This window comes from Eupeodes corollae, chromosome 2, assembly GCF_945859685.1.
Source record: "Eupeodes corollae chromosome 2, idEupCoro1.1, whole genome shotgun sequence".
NCBI classification, from domain to species: Eukaryota; Metazoa; Arthropoda; class Insecta; order Diptera; family Syrphidae; genus Eupeodes; species Eupeodes corollae.
The window spans coordinates 90,038,811-90,059,296 of record NC_079148.1 but is presented as its reverse complement, the minus strand read 5'-3'; the positions used below and the strand labels follow the sequence as shown (position 1 = coordinate 90,059,296).

The 20,486-nt window shown below is 34.3% G+C and overlaps 1 protein-coding gene across 13 annotated transcripts in view; it reads right to left on the bottom strand.

The window, feature by feature from the left end:
- LOC129948589 (coiled-coil domain-containing protein CG32809) overlaps positions 1–19,279 on the bottom strand; it is a 413,266-nt gene extending 393,987 nt beyond the window's left edge. For 10 of the 13 annotated variants that reach the window (XM_056059705.1, XM_056059709.1, XM_056059713.1 and 7 more), the window contains exons 1-2: positions 18,879–19,279; positions 6,312–6,726 (exon numbers count right to left, since the gene is read on the bottom strand). The gene's annotated coding sequence lies outside the window, so the exon portion shown is untranslated. The remainder of the gene's footprint in view (positions 1–6,311; positions 6,727–18,878) is intronic. The other 3 variants (XM_056059706.1, XM_056059707.1, XM_056059708.1) reach the window with 3 other exon arrangements.
- Positions 19,280–20,486: the final 1,207 nt, after the last annotated feature.

The window sequence follows — 20,486 nt, the reverse complement described above, 5'->3', positions numbered from 1 at the left end:
TTGTTAGTGTTTTACGTGTAAAATAACATCTGATCAAAGACAGCTGAGATGTCAAAAAAGGAATCCAAAAGTATCCAAGAATTTCTGAGGTATATAGGTATCTGACAGAACAGCTGATTCAACACATGGTTGAATTTCAAGAAACTTGAAAATTGATTTCAGCTTTTTGTATTTGATGATAAACAAAGAGATACAAAATGTTAGTTGAAATTGTATTTGAGGATGTTCTGTACATAGACGATGAAGAAGCTATTTGCCTCCGAATTTTAGAAGGTAATTATGATCTATTTTTAAACTTCAAAATGGACTTATTTTGTTCTCGTTTTGTAGATGACCCATTTGCTAGGTCTTACCTCCAGTCTAATGTCCAACATTCTGAAGTTGAAGAACCCCATCCAGTTCCAGAGGTAGAACAAAATACAGGTATTTATCTTGGGGAAATAAATAAATCTAACTTTTTTGTTTTATATATGAAAGCAGAAAGAGGCGGATAGCAAAAAAGGTCGCTAAAAGAAAAGGTAACTTATTCTTTCAGATGATTCAAAACCCCAAAGAAGAACCACTCAATTTCCTTTTTTTAAGGTTGTCCAAGAACCACCTCCAAGACCCAAAAACCCGAAGAACAATTTTTCAAGAAATTGCAAAAGTTCTTGAAGAACACGGGTAAATTTTTGATGAGAAAGAATTAGAAATAAAATTAAAAAAAACATGAAAAAGCGCTAAATTATTATCATAGACAATAACAAGAAAACGGTTTTTATTTATTGATATCATTTTTCCTTCCAAACTATGTCTAGGTATTATCACTTCATAATAGTCCTCGTTTCTGTTAGAATGGTTTTTTGTTAAACGTAAATATTTAAAACCGGAGATTTCGCAAGTAAATTATTAATCGTATAGAATTCCAATTGAGCTAAGAGGAAATTTAACATAGATTACAGATAAGGGTTATCTCTTATTTATTAAATTGATAAGCATATATCAATTCATCAATGTACGACGAATCAGTTGAATTATCCATTAAATGTTTTGTCTTACAACTATTTTGACTTCAACCTTAAATGTTTATCTGCTTTTTGTGAATAGCTGAAAGTTGGTTTTATTTTTTTAGAGCTATCTCAATTCAGATATCCAACTCGTTCAACAAGGTATCTAAAAATCCGCCTACCAAAAAAAAAATGAGATTGAACGCAGTCATTCAGTTGCTTATGTCAAATCATCATTGCAAGTTACACGATTCAACAGAACCTTTAAATGGTAAGACTTTATTATAAAAATGAGTGTTCGTTAACGCAAACGTTGCTCGCATTGCGCACATTTTACGGTAGACGTGGTGGCCCTTCACAGTCGACTTTTCAACGTTTGGAGGCCTAATTTGAGACGACCGGTTGAGTAAACTATCAGCTAACAGCCGTTCGTTCAAGGAACGCAAGACGGGACACGAACATCTCCGCGGTCCGTGAAAGTTCACAGCAGAACTCGAGGCAGTCTATTCCTCGCCATGCACAAGAGCTTGGACTATCGCATACTTCAACTTGTGCCGAATTTTGCGTTGGGATTTGGGCCAACACCAGTACCAACTGACCCAGGAGTTAACAATGAGCTCCACATAACGATGATAACTAATTTCTTGTGACCCAAATTGAACCATATCGGCCTAGACAAAATGTGGTTCCTGCAGGATGGCGCTGCGAACCACAAAGAAAAGGCCACGATATCTACACATAACATCTTCTCCCACTTGAAAAATACTATTTATTTATTTATTTATTTATTTATTTAGCTTAATACAAGCTATCATAACTTAACTTAACTTAAAACTAGCTTAACATTTTTTTTTTTTTTTTTTTTTTTGCAGTTCTTGTTATCAGTTTTCAACATTACTTCATGTGGGCCCTAAGGCCCACATCAAAGCTCTTTAATGTACAAGAACTTACAATTTTGATTTTACTTAACTTAAAATTACAGGGGACAGGGGATTCGGACTCAAAAAGGGAAAAAGTAAAGGGTATCTTTCAGATGGGATTTGGAAATGTTGAAATCGAAAACTACCATAGCAGCGTTGCAGTGACGAAGAATTCTGGACATTGGTTCAAAGTGCCCGTAATTAGTGCGGTGATGAGGGATATAGAAAAGGGAAACAGATCGCAGATTTCGAGGGTTAGTGTTAAGATGAATATCACTCAGGAGTGCCGGGGAATCTATATTGCCCATTAACAATTGGTGAGCAAACAATATATCAGCGTTTTTGCGTCTAATATATAAGGGCTGCAAGCCTATCAGTTTTAGTCGATCAGCATAAGGAGGCAAGTTGGATGTATCATCCCAGGGGAGGCCACGTAAGGCAAATCGAACGAAACGTCTTTGAACATTTTCAGTTCTGAGTGAATGGTTTTCATAAAAGGGAGACCATACTTGGCATGCATATTGAAGATGAGGACGGACTAGGGAAATGTAAAGCGCTTTAGTAACATAGGGGTTGGAAAATTCTTTTGACCATCTCTTAATAAAACCGAGAGATCTATTAGCTATATTAATAATTTGGTCAAAATGGGAATGGAAATTCAGGTGTTTGTCACACATAATACCAAGATCTCTAATGGAATCGACTACGTTGACGGCTTCATTAAGGAAGTAGTATACTCTATGAGATGGAATTTGTTTGCGCGAAAAGGTCATTTGTTTACATTTACCTACATTTAACTCTAGGAAATTATGCATGCACCAAACAAAAAAGATATTAAGATCATTTTGTAAAAGTAAGGAATCAGATGGAGTAGAGATAATCTTAAAAATTTTCTTATCATCCGCAAACATTAGGATATCTGAGTTTTTTAATTTAAGACAGACATCGTTAACAGATAAGACGAAGAGAAGGGGGCCAAGGTGACTACCTTGTGGGACTCCAGAAGTTGCATGTATAGGACTGGAGACGGAGTTACGGAAAAGGACTCTATAAGTTCTATTCGCAAGATAGGAGCTTATCCAGTTTATAAATATAGATGGAAAGCCTAGAGCTCTTAGTTTGAGATAAATTATGTTATGGGATATTTTATCAAAGGCTTTGCTGTAATCAGTGTATACTACATCAACTTCTTTGCCATTCTCAAGGGCTGACAAAACTTTGGATATAAATTCAATTAAGTTAGTCGTAGTGGATCTACCTTTAAGAAAACCATGTTGAGCGGGGGAGAATAAAGGCTTGCAATGGAAATAAACGGAATCATAAACTAAGCTTTCAAAAAGTTTTGGAATGCATGAAAGTTTAGCAATAGGTCTATAATTGTTAATTTCAGTTTTATTGCCTTGTTTATGAATGGGAAACATAAATGAATCTTTCCATATATGAGGTTTTCTTTGAGGCTTACGATTTTGGCAAGTACCATTTCTTCAGTTATTGTAAACGATGAAAGGGAGGTTTGAGTGCAACCATCTAAATAACTAAAGTAGTGCGGATCAGGATCATGCAGATGTTCAGTATACGATTTGCTAAAGTAATTAGCAAATAGATTTGATATGGTTGTTGGATCAGAGGAGATTATGTTGGAGAAACTCATTGAAGGTGGAAACCCATCAGATTTTCGTTTGACATTTATAAACTTGAAAAATTTCCTTGCATCAGAAAGAAGGTTATTTTCCATTTGGTTAAGGTATTGGTTATAAAGGGATTCCCTTAATTCAGAGAAAGAATTATAGGCGAGAAGATAGTTGTTGTGATCAGTATCAGATTTGGACTGTAAAAAGATCTTCCAAAGCTTGTTACGGGTATTTCTTAGGCTACGGAGCTCTCTGTTGTACCAAGGGGGAGCAGAGGTGAAATCTTTTCTACGAGAGAACGGTACTGATTCTTCAATACAGTACGAAAGAATCAAATAAAACCAATTTGTAAGGGACTCAACTGTTAATTGGAGGGATCTTAATTCAAAATCGGCTGAGCTAAGAAGATTGTTAAGTTTGGAGAAATCAGCCCTACGAAAATCATAACAGTAATTTTCTATTTCAAAAAAGTTGTCTTCAAATTCAATGGGGAAGGAGAGATTAAGGGGTGGATGATAGCGATCCAAGGTTGAGAGAAGATGAGGGCTCGGGGAGACAACACAGTTATCGCAATCAGATGAGAATATGAGATCGAGGTGTCTCCCCATAAAGTTTCCTACTCCATTTAGTTGAAAAAGACCACAATCAGACAGACGATCAATGAACAGCGATTCAGATTCAGAAGAGATGTTATTTGGAAAGAAGGATGTCTGATCGTCTGAGGTGGACCAATTGAGATGGGGAAGATTAAAGTCACCTAGAACGATGATTAAATCATTAGGTTGCACTAGTTCAAGCAGATAATCAATGGCATTAACAGCGGCTTGGTATGCTTTAATTTGTTGGGCTGGCCGAATGTAACAACAAAGGACAAAAAGACAAAACTTAGGGAGTGTAACCTTAGCTGATACACCTTCAAATTCGATTGAAGTGGGAATACAGAGTAATGAACTTTCAAAATTATTAGCGATAGCTAAAAGTACACCACGACCGTGTGTATTATTCGCACATTCCACGACATCCATTCGATAGATGGAATAGTCGTTAGTGAAGAGTTCAGTACTAAAGATATCAGGTGTGAGGTTGGTTTCGGTAAGGGCAAAGATGTCATAAGGAAGGTTTTGGGAGTTATTAAAGACGGCAGAAGTTTTAGACCTTAACCCTCTTACATTTTGATAGTAAAGGCTAAGACATTTAGGTTTAGTGGTCTTTAGGTTAGGAGCGATAGTATTTTTTCATATCTGCACGGGATTTTTGGATATGAGATAGTCGTTTTGAAGAGATAAAAGACGCAAAAGAGGTAAGGTCTTCTCTCACTTTTTGAGGAGAAATTTCAAGGCCATCATGAAATTTCAAGAAAATTTCCATAAGTGCATCACGTTTGGTAGGGAGGCCTTCTTGGGAGATTAAAACCTTAATGTTTGTATTTGTTTTACCTTCAAAGCAAACAGAATCTGGTTTGTCGTGCAGGAAAGCTAGGTAAAGACGAACATTATTGTAGATTTTGTGGTCTCTAAGACGGGACATAACATACCGATCATTAATATTGGCCTCAGATAAATGTTTAGTTAATTTAACATTTGGAGGGAGTAGGGTTAATGGTGTGAGAATGAATGAAATTTGTATAAGCGGGTATTTTAGCAGGAGCATTAACCATGGCAAAACCAAGACCCGGATGAGGGGTTTTAAAAGAAACTCGTTTGGGTGGAGGCTTTACAGATGTGGGAGAAGTTTTTCGTTTAAGAGACGAAAGTTGGTTGGAGAGAGAAAAGTTTGGAAAGATTTGTGTTTTAAGGGTCCAGTTAGTTTCAATATTTTTTTTGGGATAAGGTTTGATATTAGGTTGGTGATTAGGTTGGGGATTAGGTTTAGGACTAGGTTTAAGATTAGGTTTGGGATTAGGTTTGGGATTAGGTTTGGGATTAGGTTTGGGAATAGGTTTGGAATTAGGTTTGGATTTGTTAGACTTAATTAGATTATTATTGCTACTCATACTGGAAAGCCGCATTTGCCCAATTTGTAAGTATCCTTTTTGGTGATGAAACATCCAGTTATATTTGGAGGGAATCAGGAACTTGAATCTTCTTCCAGACAATTGAAGACATTCGCAGATATTGACACAGTATTCTCTTTTGAAATAGGAGCGAACCCATGTAGCATCAGCATATCCGGGACAATTATTAAGCACGAACCATGTATTATTAGCAGATTCAAGCCTGCTTAGTCTCAAATTCCAGTCCGATAACTTCCAGGAATGGCCACATTTGTTAATTATTTCGTCCTCTGCAATAGTATTCGCTGAGGTGGTTTGTTGCAGAGAGTATAAAAATGTTTGGTTAAGATACACATTATTTTATTTAAATGTTCTTAGCTTCTTTATAGACATTAAACAACATTTTTAAGCGGTGATGGTTGAAAGTCTGGATCCGTCCTTGGTTTGGCTTCCATAGCAATCGATGTTTTCAATAATTTATCAACAATATTTTAGAAGCTTGGAGCCTACATTTGTCATTTTTGTCGAAATTGTTATTTACAAAATAGTGGTAATGATGAATACACCAAGTGGTCTCAGTACCTTTTTTCGTGTATATGATACGTTAAAAAAATGTCCACCAAAATTATTGCTGCACGTTTTCCGTTACTTAATTTTTCGCCCAACTTATAACACATCCAATACAGAATTTGTAACATACAACTCAATAAAAGTTTATGATAACAAAGAAAAGTTAAAAAAAAAATGTAAAAACTAATATTAAACTTCATTAAGTACTCACGTTTTATGATTTTCCTTTGTAGCAGCTAATCCTCATTCGATTCGTATAAATATACAATTTATTCGATCAATAATTATTAAGATTCTCTTTTTTTGTTTACACTGCCAAATTTTGGTATTGCTTTAATTATTTTTTATTTTCATGAATAAATTTTATTAAACAAATAACACTGTTATTTTTCGCAGAGTATTAAGAAGTCTGTATGCCTAATTAAACACACTAGTTACACATAAATATGTGGACGAGTATGTTCTTCACTACAAATTAAGACTTTAGTGTGGCACTAGGTTAAGTGGCTCGTATAGGGGGTTGTTAAAATGCATAAACATATGTACACATATTTTCCTTCTTATTTTTACTTTTCAATGAATATATACAACAAAATAGCACGAACACACAAATTAGCAACAATAAACTGCAAATAAGGTTAAAAAATAAAATTAAAAAAAACAACAACAACAAAGAAACCAAATAGAGAGGCTTTAGACCGACCGCACTTTACAAAAGGGCTATAATAATAAATGCACGGTAAAGAGATTAGACCTCTCATAGCTCACTAGTTTCTGTTTCACAACCCAAATGGGGGTGTTAAAATTACAACCCCATTTTTATTCTTTCTTTTTTTATTTTTTATTTTGAACTTAAGAACAAAAGTAAATAGCCACCCTACTTGAAAGCCATAACAAAAAGCGTATGTTTCTGTTTTTATTTTTGCAGGGAAATAAGATTTATTTGCATTTTTAAGCACACCAAATTGTATTTTGCTTTGTATGGACAAACCTCATATCGTTGAGTACATGTGTACCTAGAAGCTTAGAAGTCAACTGGATTGTGGATTGCAGTGTGTTACCATTTACACGGTCGAATGATACTTTCAAATAAAAGTGCTCTGAATGGGGGATTTTATACGCTTTGTTAATTTGCATTCTACATGTGATCTAGAAAATAATTTCATCTTTAATGTTATTTCACTTTTGCTACTCCAGACAAAACAACCTCATTTAAATTGCTTCAATTTGAATTGATATTTATTATATGGGTATCTATTTTGTATTTCGAATCCGGGATTAGGTTGTGACTACTTTAGTGCTGATAAATACAAAATAAATAAGTAAAGTCATTTTGCTCCATAAAATATGAAAGAACTTCTTCAAGGTAGACTATATAATGGGCATTATTACCCCAGACCCACTAAACATCTTTTAATAATATTATTTTGTTTCCATTCAACTATGACGGCACTTTTGGCTCAGTCAACATCGGTTCTTGAAATTTAATCTTATCATAAAAGTGATACAGATAGGTATGGTAAAATCGTGTTTCTTTATTCCACCTGGAATATTTCAAAATAAAAAATAAACAGATATCACTTGTGATAACAGTGCTGGCTGTTTGTTTTGTTGGCCATATTGGAGGACGTTTGATAAAACCGTTCCCCATGACATACGTTGCTATTTTTAATTTTGCAAATCAACTCAATTGAAACTTAAGTTCACTCTTTCAGTTCTTTGTCGCAATCAAAAGTATAAAAAGGTGTACAATTCTAAGATAGTCTGGGAGCTAGCGTTGAAAATTAAAGCCGAATTTTTTAAAGCGTTTAGAGTTATAGGTATATGCTAGAAGTATAACATTTCTTGTTTCCATCATAGGCTTAGCATGATTTAGAGATCTTTTTTTGTGACTACGTTCAAGTACTGTGAAAGTAAACGAGGGTTCAAAAGGAGTGTGGGAAATAATTCCGCATTCGTGTAGTACTATGAAAGAACAAATATCTGTACTACTGAAGAGCATTACTGGAGACGCGAGTTAAACTCTTCAATTGTTTACACAACCCGGTAAAATTTCGATAAGAAAAAGATTTATACAAGAGACATTAAGACGTTGTTGAAATAATTCAACGATGTAGTTGTTGTTGTTCTTAAGACCAAAGTAAGTTGTTCGATCAAAAACCATAAATAAGGGTCAAAATGTCGAACATACTTATTATGTGAAAAACTTCTTCCATTGCCTCAGAAACCTTAACCTTTTTAATCGTTGCCTTAGGTTAGGTTGGAGTGGCTGTCCAGATGTCATTGACACACGTAGACTTCAAAGGTCCATTGTGATACCACTAAAGAGGTTACTCATGGTAGAGTAATGAATTTAAACAAACCATTTTGTACTTTTAATAAAGTCAGAGAGACGTTTTGTGTCAATCGTTGCCATTTCACTGGTGTTATCGAAGAAGGGATTACCGAGAAAGTAATTCCATCTAATGGAGAGTGCTGGACATGTACATAGAAGGTGTTGGACTGTTTCCTCTTCCTCCTCGTCCATGAAGCTTCTACAGAAGTCATTTGTGTAGACCCCTAGCCTCAGAGCATGTCTTCGTATGAGGCAGTGTCCCGTTATTACTCCAATTGTAGAGCTTATACTTTGTCTGCTCAGTGATATCAAGCTTTTTGATCGTTTTAAGTCAATACTTGGCCATATTTGCTTGGTTGCTAGCCAGGTGGTACTTTGTGACCATCTAGCATTTGTTGTTTCTAGAGCATATTGCTTGAGAAGATATTTGCATGTAGCAAGTGGTGTTCCTATGTTATGTTTTTGTCTATCATAAGGCAGAAGTGTTCCGTTTTTAGCGAATTCATCGACTTTGCAATTTCCCTTAATGTGTTCAATTTTAAACTCATGGAAACGTTTTTTAATAACACCAATTTATAAATCAGGAAATAGACAGGAAAATTTAGAAAATGTTTGAAAAACTAATTTTTGAAAGATTAACTCCAATTCTTAAAAGCATTATTTCTCCATACCAAAATGGTTTTGTTTCTAGTAGATCTTCTAGCACAAACCTTACAATGTTTTCTAACGATGTGTTAAATAGAATTCAGAAAGCATTTAATTGGGTCAATTATGATTTATTACTTAGAAAAAGTTCACGTGGCATGGCCAGAGGTCTTGGGTTCGATCCCTGTGCCATCTTAAGTATTTTTTCTCAATGGACTGTTGCGCCACCCAATTTATTTATTTATTTACTCATAAAGTAAGAAAAAAAAGGTTTCCAATGTTACTTTTTTAACTGGATGGATTCATATACAAAGGATCGTATTTAATCAGTCGTATTAATAACTTTCTCTCTTCATGTATCACTGCTATCTCGGAGTGCCTAAAAGAAGCCATCTCAGTCCTCTTCTTTTCCTATTATTTTTAAATGATATTCCCAACGTATTTTAAAATTGAAAGTTTCTGATGTATGCGAAATGCAGATAATTTAAAACTCTTTTATTCCAAGAAGATCTTGAGAGATTATCGAAAAAACAAAAGTAAATTATCCTTTGGAAGACATTCGACGCAGTTAATTATAAATGATTCTTTATTCCCCTCTTCTCGGCCGTATTATGTCAACGTCTGAAACCGTTCGTCAATAACGTGAGAGGTCCTTATCAGTGTGGCTTCAGACCAGGAAAGTCCACTATCGACCAATTATTCACACTACGGTAGATCTAGGAAAAAACCCTGGAACTTCAAATAGATACCCACCATGTCTTTATGGATTTTAAAGCCGCGTATGACAGCATCCATAGGGTAGAGCTCTACAGAGCATTGTCCAGTTTTGGCATCCCTGTCAAACTAATCCGTTTGTGCAGAATGACGATGGAGAATGCACGCTGCTCTATCAAGGTCGGAAAAGATCTGACCGATGCATTTGATGTCAAAAAAGGTTTAAGACAAGGCGATGCACTGTCATGCGACTTCATAGTTTTGGAAAGAAAGGTCCATCCAATTACTCGGATACACAGATTATATTGACATAATTTGAAGATCAATGCGTGATATCAGTGGAGTGTTTTTGAGCATTGCGACGGAAGCGAAGAAGATGGGTTTAGTGGTCAATGAGGGCAAGACCAATTAGAGAGAAAGAAATTAGATAGATAGATATTTTTATTCAATAATTTTAAGGTTCTTGTTACATACATTTTTTGTTTTAAGGAATAAATAATAAGGCATGACAAAAATGTCTTCTGCCCAAGAATATGAACTCATCAAAAAATTACATTGAACAACGAAGGACGTCTTGGAAAAAACGTCACCATAGACAGCTTCGAGGTAGTTAAGGACTTTGTCTACCTAGACACCGCTATGAACACAGACAATGACACCAGCGCTGAGATCAAACGAAGTATAACTCTTGCAAATCGCTGCTTCTTTCGACTTAGAAAGCAATTGAAAAGTAAAGTCCTCTCTCGAGCATCTAAAATCACCATCTACAAGACACTTATCATCCCAGTTCTTATTTATGGTGCTGAGGCCTGGACCCTGTCAAAGAAAGATGAGAGAGTCTTAGGATGCTTCGAGAGAAAAATTCTTCGTGGGATTTTTTGGTCCCGTATGCATAGATGGAGAATGGAGAAGAAGATACAACGACGAACAGGCTGAACATAGACACTGAGTGACTGAGCTGGTTAAAGGAATAAAAGTCCAACGATTGAAATCGCTGGGTCATGTACAGCAAATGGACATCAACGGTCCAGCCCGGAAGGTCTTTGAATCCAATCCCGAGGAACGGCGCAGTAGAGGAAGTCCGCAACTCAGGTGGCGCACGAAGGTGGGTGAAGACCTCAACCAGCTTGGCGTGCGAAATTGGAGACAGCTAGCAGCTGTATCGGTCAGTGTTAATGATGACCATCAAATCTCAATTCGTCGCCGTTTGCGACAATTGAGCCTTTGTTATTCAACAACGTGGAAAATTTTGAGGAAGGATTTAGGTGTGATGCCTTTTAAAATACAGCTGGTGCAAGAATTGAAGCCTAATGACCTACTGCAACGCACAATTTTTGGTGAATGGGCTCTTGGAAAGTTGTCCGAAGATCCACTTTTTTACCGAAAAATTGTGTTCAGCGACGAAGCTCATTTTTGGCTTAATGGGTATGGAAATAAGCAGAATAGTCGATTTCGGACTGTATATCGGACAAAAGCATTGCAGGAGCTACCAATACATCCAGAAAAAGTTACAATTTTATGCTGTTTATGGGCTGGAGGCATCATTGGACCGTGCTTCTTCAAAGATGATGCGAATCGTAACGTAACTATGAATGGTGAGCGCTACCGTGAGATGATATCCAACTCTCTTTTTGCCCAAAATGCAAAAGCTTGACTTGCATGACATGTGGTTTCAACAAGAAGTTGCCAGGATGAACATTTTATTTCACATTCGGGACTGGTCAATTGGACGCCTAGATCGTGCGATTTAACACCTTAAGACTATTTTTTGTGGAGCTATGTACATATGTTAAGGCTCATGTCTATTAGGACAAGCCCGCTTCAATTGAAGCATTGGAAGACAACGTTGAAGCATTTCTTCGTGTGATACCGGCCGAAACGCTGGAAAGAATATGCAAAATTGGACTAAGCGGATGGACCATTTGAGGATCAGTCAAAGTCAACATTTGCATGAAATAACCTTCAAACATTAAATTATATAGACCGTACTATCGATTTAAATAAAGATTTCATGCATTTTTCTGAATTTTCTGTGTTTTTTTTTTAACTTTCCTATAAATTTAAAAAAAATCACCCTTTACTTGCAATTTAATTAAATTAATGTAATTGAAAACAAAAATATTTATCAAAACGCAAACACAAAAATGTAATTAAATATTATTTTTGTTAGTTACATTGTGTACGTGGTTTTAGTAAATAATTTCCTTAATGATTCACTTTCCAATGACAATTTCGTATAATATTGTAATGGGAATAAGGTCCATTGCGAAATCGGCTTCAGATGGAAATAATTATGTATTTAGGTTTTTTTCTGCAAACAAATTAATTCTAATTCTAGACTAAAACGACTTATTTTCAAACACTGTTTAGAACTTAACGTTCTATCTTGGACTACTATACTTCAATCTTAGATACTTAAGTATTTCTGAAATTAGCTTAGACGTAACGTAATGTATATGAACTGATATTTCGTTGTAGTTGTCGACGTTGACTTAGTTTGTTTATTCAGGCTGAGTATGTTTTTTTCAAATTGACTAATAACAGTAGAGCAATTATTTTTAAATCCGCACAATAAGCATTATTGGTAGACTACGATGACAGAGTTTTGAGTTTTTTCGTTTTTCCTTTTTCAAGAATACTCGTTTGTTGATAAATATGATACTTGAATTACAATAGAATTGCACTTGGCGGTAGCTGTAACTTAATTTGATGGCGTAATCAATTTGCAGTTCACTTCTTCTCTCAACATGCATCGTCAAGTGTATCTTATTTAATCTTTAGTTAGCTCTATGTGTATTGTATATAGTAGATACTTATTCAATACTCATGTATGGATATATTTGTGGCAGCAACGGCAGCGGCGCATGCAATCGAGTTGCGCGAGTGAAACGAATTTGCTGAATATTATAAAATGAACCACAACAATCAGCGATATACAGGTGTATCTCTAAGCCACAACAAAACTAGTTGGTTACGTGCTGGTAAATGTTGGAAATGTGGTAAAATAATAATAATTGTGAGGTTTGCGATCGTTTTTTATTTCTTTTTTCAATTTAAATATAGCGCATGATAAATTTTAAGATGAACGAACGATAGTGGGTGAAGGTGTGGGCAATTTTTTTGTATCTATATAATTCGGTTCAAGTTCAAGCTTAATTGGAGAGAAAAACTGTGTTGTGGCTCAATGTAACTAAATGTTGTGTTCTGTGGGTAATTGCGAAATATAGTTTGCATATTAAATTTGCATATTTATTTAAAGGGCATGTTTTGGTTGAACAACCGGTCTCTCTCGAATCACAATGGCGCCTGAGTATTGTGAATATCAATATCAAATGATTCTGTCTAAGTATCAGTATAAAGATAGAAATGGAGGAAAAAAAGAAATGTTTTAGGCGTTCTTTTAAATGAAAGGCACAACTTGAGAGATTTCAATATTAGCTTAACTTTTAAGTTCAACCTGGTCCACAAAAAAAAACGTTAAGTGGTTATTTCATCGCACTCACAGTCAATTCCTAATTTGCAAAACAAAACTTACTGAACTGCAATACTTAAACACTTTTGGATAAAAGATTTATGTACTCGCTTAAAATAACTTTTTAGTTAAGAAAGACCAATTCATAATAATTTTAAAAAATGGTAATTTTGTAAAATGAACTGAATCTGTATCCTATATACAGTTCCTATAACTTCTATCACATCTAAGTTTGATCATTTTAAATGTTTATACTCAATCTTGTGTCAGACCTACTCTTATACTTAACTTTATAACACTTTTTCTCAATTCATAGTATGAATACGTTTCCTCAATAAGAAATTCCCATCTAGGAAATGTTTTTTTAATTTACATAATGAAAACAAATAGAACGTTAGTATTTTTGAAAGATTTTATTCCCACAACGTAACTAGACACAGAGACTTTCTCTTCAATGTCTCTGCAAGACTCTGTAACTATTGTGGAAGAAGACATCAAGCTGCTTAGCTAATTCCCTCGTTTAAGAAATTAAATAATTATATACTATAGAATTGCCTTTTATAGTACAAAATAGCCGACAGAAAACACATTTAACTTTGATTGAGAAAAAAGTCAAGAAAAGAACATAATTTTTCGCTTGCAACAACGAATACTTTAATATGTTAGTGATGGTAACAACTACATACCTATATGTACAGTACATAGCCTACACATTACATTAAGTTATTTATAGCTAAGACAGCCGACACTTGTTGCGGTATCTTTTTTTGATCTTTCCCCAAAGCGCAATGCCGCTTATAACGACAAAAAGTAGAAAAAAAAGATATCTGTTAGATAAAATTGTCAATAAGACGAACACACTTTGGATTCCTTGTTAGGACCTACTTTATTGATGAATTTATTAAACTTTGATCTTATAAGGAGTTATTTAAAGTAAGACATGTTTTTTTTTAAAGATACATGCTCATACTTCATACATTGATTTTTAATTAATTGGTTTGAAAACTTTAAACTACTGGGGCGATATATTCGTTCTTGTTGATTCTCATGTTTTTGGGGAATGTATTTTTCTTTTGAAGATAATTTTATCATTATCAATATTTATTTGTTTACATATTTTGTTTAAAGTAATCAGAGGAAAGCCGTTGTTCTCTAGAATTTGTATATGTTAGGATAAATGTATGTATTTACCGATTTCTTGTTATACGAATTTACGACAAAAAAAAAAAGAATTACATGTTTCCCAAAAGTAATTTAGGAGTTTCAAATCTTACAAAAATAGGTAAAATTTGGAAAATAATGTTATTTTAGGGATTAAAGAAGAGTTTAAAATAAAAAGGTCAGGTTGGTTTCATTTCTTTATTGGTCTGTCATGCAAAGAAAAAAAGCTAACTTCTATTAAAATAAACAAAAGTAATTTAAAATTGGTTAAATTTTATCAGAAAAAAGGATTTTTTCATGCGAAATTCACAAAAATAACTTTCAAACCCATTTAATCGTTAATTCACAGGATGAACAGAAAAGGTCCAAGATGGCTGCCCTGGGGAACACCAGATTGAGCAACAAAAGGTTCTAAAAGACAATTTCTAAATTTAACCTCGTAGGATCTGTTTTCAAGGTATAATTTGATCCAAGCTAAGAAAAATGGTGGAAAACCAAAAGAATACTGGGAAATTTGCCTGTTTTTAGAGAAAGTTTGAATAAGAACGTAAGATGTTCAACTAAAGCATTACTACACTTTTTTGATACTATCGGGGGAATACTATCGGGACCGGCTGAGCAGTCATCATTCAATGGAGATAAAAGATCAAGGACCGTACTCTGTAGCACTGGAGGTCACATCCCAGTTTGCGAGATTATGAAAATATACTTCATCAACTTCTTGAGGGCGTTACAGATATCAACAGATTTATCTAACTAAATGTTCTTGTTAGTGAAGTTAACTAAAAAGCCATCTGATTTTTTCTTTAAGTTAACAAGTTTTCCAAAATTTTGTAGGATTGTTTTTAAAGAGGTGCTCATATCAGTAACATAACAAGCGTATACAAAATTAGAAGGAGACTAAAATTGGTTAAAGAATTCAACATAAACAGAGAAGTTGTTTGGAGACAGAGTTTTGAGATAAGTTTTCAATGGATTATTTTTTTTGTTTCGAAGTAAACTCAATTATTTTGTGTACCAAGGGTGGTTAAAGTTAGTTTTTCTTGATTTCTAAAAAGGTAGGTTTTGGTCTAAACAATTATTAAGGATCTGATAAAAAATTGAAACTTCGATAATATTAGAAAATGTTTAAGTATCAGCAATTCCAGAAATGGTTAAATCTTCAGACAATATCTGGAAATTAGCTCTTCTGAAATCAAAATTATATAAGCAATCAAAGGAATTACTGTGTTCAGTAAGGTGATTACCTAAGTCAAGAAAAATATCCATATTATCAATATAAGTAATTCCTGATCTAGATTCTAGAACAAGAGTACTAATAGCGTCAGAAAAAAAGACTAAATTGAGAATTCGATTTTTTAAATTTTTTAATACAGCTTGTTTGCTGTAAGTCAGTAAGAAAGATTTTATCGAGAAAAGATAGTTCCAATTGTGAAAAGGAGAGACAGGCTTCAAGGCAAGGTTCGTCTTCCGATGGAATCCAGTCAATGTGAGGTAAATTAAAATCACCTAGAAGTAAAGTATTGGTGACAGCGCAGGACAAACTAATAACAAAGTCTAATGCTAAGGAGAGTTCGCTATAAACAGACTCTAAACTTTTTGGAGGAATATAAACGTTTAAAATGAAAATAGTCTTAGTCTGTACCATTATCTTTACACAAACCAGTTCAATTGATAATAGGTTAGGTTAGGTTATAGTGGCTGTCCAAGATGGAAACGGACACACTAAGGCCAGTTTAATAGCCCATTGTGATACCACATGAATCTTGAGGCCAGCTTGAGTCCTTTACGAAACGTGAGAGGCTGATTATACCGATATGATTTAGATCGTTAAAGAAGAATTCTCCTAGGTAATTCTTGCGTTTTCGAGCTAGAGCAGGGCATGTGCAGAGAAGATGAAGATGAAGAACCGTTTCTTCCTCTTCTTCGTCCATACAGCTTCTGCAAAAGTCATTTCAGAATACGCCTAGTCCCGTGGCGTGCTTTCCTATTAGACAGTGTCCGGTTATGACACCTATTATCGAGCTTATATGCGATCTGCTTAGAGAGAGCAAGCACCTTGAACGTTTTAAATCCAGGGTTGGCCAGATGTTTTTTGTAGCTTGACACGTGGTGATGTTGTTCCACCTGGTGCCTGCCCTCCTCACAGCGTCTTGCATTAGGAGCAGTTTACAAGTAGCGATTGGTATGCCAGTACTTGCCAAACGTGGTAGGATGGGCTGTACTGTACCGTTCCTGGCGAGTTCATCTACCTTACAGTTACCTGAAATGTCTCTATGGCCCGGCACCCAGCAAAGGTGAATATTAAACTGTTGCGCCATCTCCATTAGAGATGATCGGCTGTTATGGACTGTTATAGAGTTGGTAGAGGTCCAGGAATTTGATAGCGGCCTGGCTGTCAGAGAAAATACGGATATCAGATGTTGATATCACGTTATCTTTGAGCCAAGACAAGACTTCTTTAATCCCCAAAAGTTCCGCCTGGAACACGCTACAATGATTGGGAAGGCGGAATGAGAGACTTAATTTCAGTCGTTCAGAGTACACACCTCCACCAACCCCTTCTTTTTGACCCATCTGTGTAAAAATGGATTGACTTATCCTCCAAGAATGTCCTATCCTCCCAAAAAGATCTGGTAGGTATAGAAATCTGGAAGTTTCTGTCGAATTGTAGTTGGGGGATGGTGTAGTCTGTGTGCTTTGGAATTGATTCTAAGTACCTTAGAATTACGGAGTGGCCCATGTTGTTGTTAGTCCACTGCGACGAAGCATTGAGGTGAATAGCAGAGCTTGCAGCTATTTATTTGCTAAATATGGTTTATATGGAGGTGTAAGGTAGAGCAAGGTGTCCAGTGCCGCAGACGGGGTCGTGCGAAGCGATCTGCTTATACAAAGGCAGGCTGAACGTTGGACTTTATTTAATTTATCCCTGTTTATACCTTTCTCTAAAGCAGTCCACCATACTGCCACACCGTACGTTAAAATCGGTCTGATTACCGATGTGTATAGCCAATGCGTGATTCTGGGTTGTAAACCCCATTTATTATCAATAGCTTTTTTGCAAGAAAAGAGAGCTACAGTAGCTTTTTTGACTCTTTCCTGTACGGTGCGGTTCCAATTAAGTTTTTTGTCTAATTGATAATACAAATGGAAAATATATTGGAGAAGAGAAATATGTATTTTTTACCGCTATGAGAACACCTCCACCTAAATCCTTTGCATTACCAACATGACCATCGCTTCTGTAAACTTTGAACTCTTGGCTGAAAAGTTCTGTGTCGGAAAAGCTTAAATTGAGCCAAGTTTCTGTCAATACGAATACGTCATGTGGAAATGATTGGGAGTTGAGAAAAATGTCAGCAGTGTTACTACGAAGTCCTTGGCTTGGTTTTCATCAAGTTATGTATAAAATACCACAGAATATGTGTCAAAAAGTGGTCCAAAATTACCTCAAAAGAATCAATGCTTGCAAAATTTCGTGTGGTAGTCATTAAAATGATGTAGTGTTTCACACATAATGTCAACATTCACATTTTAAAATAAAAAGAAATATCATGAAAACAAATATTTTACATGTGTTTTATTTACGTTTACTTTTGAAACCGCAAAATGGATAACCCTGTAGTTTTGGTGAAAAGTTATCTATTTTGGTCGTTTTCAATCGTTAAAATTAAAACCACCAAGCATAAAAAAGGGTAAGTAATTTATTATTTGAGCCATTACATTTCATATATTGATGTTTCTTATAATGTGTGGAAATCTCAAGGTTTATATGTACGTCTCGGAAAGCCTACATTTTTCGTTACATAAACTAAGTTAAGGTTCTATTTTAATTCTATCTTCTTTGTCAAGCCGCGTTGTTTACACCTACCTGCCTATTTATATCCAAAGTGTTATTTAAATAAACCCCAAAATCTTTGAAGTTCGATAAAAATCCCAATGACAAACAATTATTCCAAAAGTCAAGTTTGCCAACATTTTCTTTCGATTAGGCATCCACATTTCCACAATCCATTAAAAAGTCAGGTAAAATGTGGTTTTTGGTAATAATTCAAAACTATAGGTATATCCAGGTACATTAGCCTAATCCAGGCCAATGACACCTTTGAACTAATGAGTGCATATCTTGATTTTACTTAATGCCCTTATTTCTACCAATATATTTGTATGTACAAAGCTATGGAAATTTGGCTCAAATTCAAATACAATTCATCTTATTCCACATTGGCAAAGGTATTAGAAGAAGTACATGGAGCTTAAGATATTTTTCTAGGTAGTGATCCCAATCAGGTAGGTATTGTTTTGTTTCGTTGGCCCAGTTGAGTGGTTATTTACTTTTGTTATGTTATTTCTTTTTTTTTTATAAATTTCACGTAATCCAATAAATCGGTTTTGTCACTGAACTTTGTTTTATTTTTTTTATTCTTTAATTTTATTTTTTTAAACTTTACCACACAACAAATCGCACAGGTAGGTAGGTATGTAGATGGAAAGCACAGTAAAAATATAAAACCGACGACACGACACAAAATCGAATAAAACAGAGGAAGACAAAATCGGCGAACAGACAAACCACAAAAACGAAACGAAATTAAAAAAAAAACACAAACAAACAAAAACCTAACTAAAGGTTTAAAGTAAACAAAATAAAAAAAATAATAATATAATACAATTGACACGAATTGACAGTGTTTCGTTTTTCTACCAATGGAGGGTATTTTTTTAAACTACATTTAAATTCGTAGCAAAAATAAAAATGAATACATTTTTTTATTTTCGTTCGCCGGACAAATTCATTAATTTTCGTTAACACGTCATGTGCACGTACAACCGACACCACTTCAAGATTGTAACTGAAAAAGTATCTGAGTGAAAACAAACGGCAGATGTGAGTTTGTTATGGTTTTTTGTTGAGTTGGATTGGACAATGAATTTGAATTGAGTGAAATGTTTCGTTTGTTTATGTTTGATCGAACAGTATGAGAGTTATGTTATGTTTGGTTATGTTGCAGTGATAGTAGCTTCGTTTGAAGATAGTTACAGTAAGGGTACAAAATGTAGAACACAGCTTATGGAATATTAATTTTGTGTTCACGGAATGTATAAAATTAATTTTTAGTTAAAAGAAAAAAACTAAAATGCGGTTTTCAAAGTAAAGCAGCTCGGCACTCCATAGCAGGAATTTTGACAAAAGTTCTTTATTTGGCAAATAAATAATAAATTAATAATCGATTAGAGCTAGACAACATTTATTATTATTTTAAATTAGTTTTCAAAGTTTAATTGTTCATGTTTCAAGGCAAAGTTATAGCCAACGAAATAATATTATTTTATTTTAAGTTTTAATAAAATGCGCATATTAGTTTCACGTTATAAAATTGACTTATTTATTTTAAATTGCAACAAAGAAATGAAAATATTACAAGTGTAAGAAAACTGTACTTTAAAGTCAGTTGTGATATATAAATAATTACATAAGTATTTCAAAGGTTATTAACATTTCATACATTTCTTGCAGACTGGAATAATATTAAATTTAGAATATACAATTACATGTTTAACTTCTTTCTGCAGTGTGAAAATAATACATATTTAATTTAATACATATAAAACATAGAACTGATTAAAGTATGGCAATCAAATTTTAATCAGAAGAAAAGAGATCAATATGTAATTAGCTTTGCAGTCTGCACATATAGTCTGCAAATCTAGTCTGTATATTTAGTCTGCACATTTGACAGTTCGTATTTGACAAAACATTACATTTCGTCTTTTTTCTTTCGCGCGTTAATTATTAGTGATTTTAAATTAAGATTAAATTGATTTGTTTTTAATTTAGTTTATATAAATCGAAATATCTTTAATGTAAGAGCAAGGCAAAAATTCGCTTGACTGGTTGTTGAGATTGTTAAACCTTGTGTTTTAATTTCTTAAAAGGTATCTCAGCATCTCAGTCCAAGAAATGTTTTTCCCGCCTGTCATACATTTGACAGATAAAGTTTTTAAATTCTTTCAGTTAAATAAATATATATATAATTTTGAGATACAAATTAAACAAA